Raw genomic sequence first — 4,874 nt, forward strand, 5'->3', positions numbered from 1 at the left:
GCTGACCATCGAACACCGCTCATCTTGTGTACTTATCTGCTCTCATTCGTACTATATGCTCATAATCATATAAAACTAACATCAGTTGCAACATAATTACTTTTATAAACATAAGCCCTTCGGCTATCAAAATAATATATACATGCGTATACATACAGACCATGGGACCATACTACCCACATTGCGTATCTACGAGCCTCTACTAGAGTACTAGACATATGGACGGGACAGGACCCCGTCGTGCCCAATCATGACTACATACATATATATATATATATATACCAAAAGAATAATCTCCCAGTGGCACCTCCGGAAAATGGAGTGCTCTCGAAGTCGACCGCTAGCTCCCAGCCAGAATCTGGATCGCCTCCCTGTCTACTGTAGGCATGAACACGAGCGTCAAGAAGAAAATGACGTCGGTACGAATATTGTACTGAGTATGTAAGGCATAAACAATAATAAGATATCAATGAAATGGGGAGGTATCAATGAGGAGCAATCTGTAACTGACTGAATCATAAAGGAAGTAATGCATGCGGACTTACTCTCATAGTCATCATCATGTCATATATGCATAAATGTATAAAGCTTGCACGACTATATAGGTGCGGTATGATAATCGGTAACATTAGCAATAGCATTGCTTTGCGTTCGGGCCTCCCGCATCCGGGGTATCATCTCATGCCGCCCCTTAGTGGTGTACGCCCATGCCATTTGGCCATGGTGTATAACTTGCCCGCAGCGTGTGACTTGCCCATACCGTTTAGGCGCGGTGTGATATCATCATGTACTCATCATATCATGCTCATCATGGTATACTCAACATAATATATTTATCATAACTTGTCATAGTATGCTTGTCATTATATACTTATTACAATACATGCGTAGGGACTCGTAGATAGTCATACATTATCGGGATGACGTAAGGTCGTGGACCCCAGGTGTCATTATGAGCATTCATAAGTATCTGCCTCACCTTGAAGGAACAAGTATAAGGTGAGTGTGTATAATGATTAACATCAATGGACTATGGGTAACCAAATTAGCTTAATAGGAGCATCATAACATAGACTATAGCATCTCTAGACTTAAGCTTGCTATCATCATTATCGTATCCATCTCATATCTATTATCTCGTATAGCTATTCATGAGTGAGGACCTTTAACTTACTTGGAGATAGGAATCTCATAAGGGAGGAGAAAATGCATACATAGGATTCATGCCTTAGAAAGAAAGGACTAGCCTCACATACCTTTATCATTTAACTAGTCTATCACTTGCTTGTTCTCCTTGAATGCACTTGTTTATACCTTCAAGAGAATTCGTATCGACATTAGCTAAACAATCATGAAAACGTACTTATTAAGGCTAGAGAAATTTGGGCAGCATTTCCTTTGTTTATACTACTTTCCTCCATATTCCATATCAACTCCCAACATTCATAACAACAATTACAATATCGCAACCAATAGGCATCATCTAATCACATTGCCCACAATCCATGATTTCACTACAATTCTCCATAATCATGACAAAAGTTCATCGTCGCATTATTTCATATACAATGCTTATTTCATGTTCTAAATATCATTTATAACGTATTTATATCATCAACATAACTATTTCCATGATTCAACTCAACTACCATTCAATAATGACACTATCCTCATATTTGTGACCCATTTCCTATATTCTTTCACAATCCATGTGTTTCAACTCATAAATACTTCAAATAACATGAAAAGGTCATGAAAATTACCTTAGATGAAGGAGGAATAAGCTTTGGATGACAATCCACCTTTTCCACCAAAACCCTATTTCATCTCTCTTGGGTTTTCTTGATTTGTATGACTTTTAATGGGTTTCCTTCACTTGATTCACTTAATTTCTTGTTATTGATCCCTGATTTCTCTTTTTTTCTTATGGATGAAAGGTTTGGAGTGTTCTAGAGCTTTCTTGAAGTGTGGAGGTGGGAGATGAAATGAAATGGAAATGAAAAAGGGTCCCTTCTATAAAATGAACTTCAGTCCCGATTGGAATATACGGACCAACATACGGTCCGTATAAAATCTACTGACCTTATGTTGGACTGTATATTTGGTCCAGTAGAATATGTCATTCTGGGCTGGATCTACAGCTGGACATACGGTCGAAGTAGATTTTATACGGCCGGTATGTCGGCCGTATGTTTGCCCGATTTTCGAAGTTGTTTCGTCGACTCGTTTGATCTCCGATCATATGGAACCTTCTTAACAACTTGTTCAACACTTCATTACCATTCTAAGGGATGTTATAACTCTCTTCCTCGATGTGTCATTAGGACATCATTAACTCGATGCTCGAAATTCTTATCCGATACACTCGACTTGCCGACTCGTTTCACTTAACAACTTTCTCTCCTTAACTCGAATGTCTTTGAAAATCTTAATTAGGATCATCAAATACTATTTCTTAATTATCCAAACCTCGTATACATCATACCCCTCGATCGTCTATTCACTGTACACTAACGAGAAATTTTCCGCGGTGTAACAAAAAGCCACTAAGCTTATGATCCCCGATATGTTATGATTGTACTAAGTTCCTTATACGATAAGTAATCCTTCAAGGACAGATGTAATGAATGACGATAATAGTGATGCTAAAAAAATGGCTTATGAGCTTGTATGTATATGTGCCTATGTGTGGCTACTATGAAACCCCGAGCTTGTATGGCCGGGTAGAATATATTAAATATGTATATATATATAATGCGTGCACACGGCTTGGTTAGGTACGGATAACCACGAGGCCTTGGTAGGGCCCGGGTATGTATAACAACTTGAGCCTTGGTAGGGCCAGGTATGTGAAACACCGAACCTTCGTGGTCGGGTATGCTATATAAATGCTATGTATATGATATCAATATGAGTACGAATATGCTAAGTATATGTAATATACGGGATATGTATATGTGATATGAATATGAGTATGAATGGAAATATGACTACGAATATGAAAATGGATATGTAAATGAGTACAGATACGACTACGGGTACGGATATGGATGTATGTACACGGATACGCAATAGAAATGGAATGTCCCTATGAAAGGCAAGTAAGTGCTATGACGATGATACTATTATCTCCCATCCTATGCTATTTCATATGTTGTTTATTATGCTTTCATATTGATGTTGATCATGCTTTACATACTTAGTACATTCTTCATCTTGGCGTCCTTTTGTTTGTGAACGTTGCGTCATACCCGCGGTGGCCAGGGAGATGACTTGATCCATGCTTTACTTCTCGGGAACTACATAGCGGAGCTCCATTTCGTTCGGAGGTGACTTTGGTATAGATTCTTTTGTGTGTACATATTTATGGGCATGGCGGGGTCTGTCCGCCTATATGATATGACATATTCTTCTTAGGGCTCGTAGACATATGTACATGGTTAGATGTGTTCGGCCTTGTCGGCCTAGATTTTGGGATATTGTTTTGCTAGCCTTGTCGGCTTATGTACATTGATATGGGCATAGTTGCTAATGATGATATAAATGAATTGACGCCCAATGGGATTAGTATGATTGATGAATGAAAAGTATGATTTAGCTATGTGGCTCACCTAGATGTAATGTGAAAGTATGTTAAGAGGTGCCCGGGTGGGTTAGCACCGGGTGCCCGTCGCGGCCCTCCGGTTGGGTCGTGACATAAACACATAAGGGCCTCTTTTAATATTCGGATTGGACGAGTCCGGCCCAGGCGGGGATGAGAGGCGGGCGATTCCATTTAAATGGATAAGAGGGGGTATACCCCCCCCTTTTATTTCATTTCCCTTTTTGCAAATAAACCCCGCTCCCCCGTCTCTCTCTCTTCACTCTTTGGTATAACCCTAGCGACGTCTTGATTTTTTTCATCATATCTCTCACTTAAAAATGGCATGGTTGCAGAGCATAGCTGATGAATACAGCTATTACATGCTTGTTATGGTGAAAGCATTAAATGTTCCACCCAATTTCATGATCTTTTTACCCAAACACGGTAATGAATCTTTGTTTTTACTCATTTTTCAGATTTTTTCAGTCACAGTCATGATTTTCTTTTGCTTTTAGGTTATATTGTTTATTATTCTTTGCAATTTCCTATTGGTTTAGATCAACCCAAGAAGGGTTAGATCTGACCTTATGTGTGTTATACCTTTAGATCTGGGTGGTTGACTTCATTTCTTGAGTGTTTGGTGCTGGAAATGGGTTTGTCCCACATCGTTCATAATAAGTCTTGGATGGATTTTTGGGGTTCTATAAATAGAACCCGACTCTCACAAAAAAAAAAAAAGGGTCGGTAAAACAAAGTGAAAAATAGGCAGATAGAAAAAATAGAAAAAGTTTGAGAGTTGAAGAAGTTGAAAATTTTTCGATATTTTCAAAAGCTTCATAGTAAAATTTTAATACCTTGACTAAAAATAGTTGGGGTTTTTCTTAGTTCTAAAATATTTTCTTGCTTTACTTTATTTTTTCACGTGGCTGAGTTGTTGAGGTTGGAAGCATAAAGCTCCCAAGTCCATTCTTGTCTTGGTTGCGCACATAAAAGCTAACCCTTGATTCATTTATTTATTATTATTTAGAATTTGGTCTAGCCTAAGTTGTGTTTGCATTAGTTAGATTGCTTGTGGTTTGATGCTTGCTAATGATGGTTCCTATTGCTAAAGGCTGCTATATTTGGTTATGTGTTTAACTTATGATTTATTTGAGGCAAAAATAGTAGAACCAGTGTGAATGTTATGTTAAAACTCATTGGAAAGTAGGCTGGTTGGACTTCTTGTTGGTTTGTTCATTTATGTGGCTCTAATGTTCCATGTCTACTGTGAAGTGGTGTGGTTGAAGTACCT

This window comes from Lycium ferocissimum, chromosome 7 (assembly GCF_029784015.1).
Source record: "Lycium ferocissimum isolate CSIRO_LF1 chromosome 7, AGI_CSIRO_Lferr_CH_V1, whole genome shotgun sequence".
NCBI lineage: Eukaryota > Viridiplantae > Streptophyta > Magnoliopsida > Solanales > Solanaceae > Lycium > Lycium ferocissimum.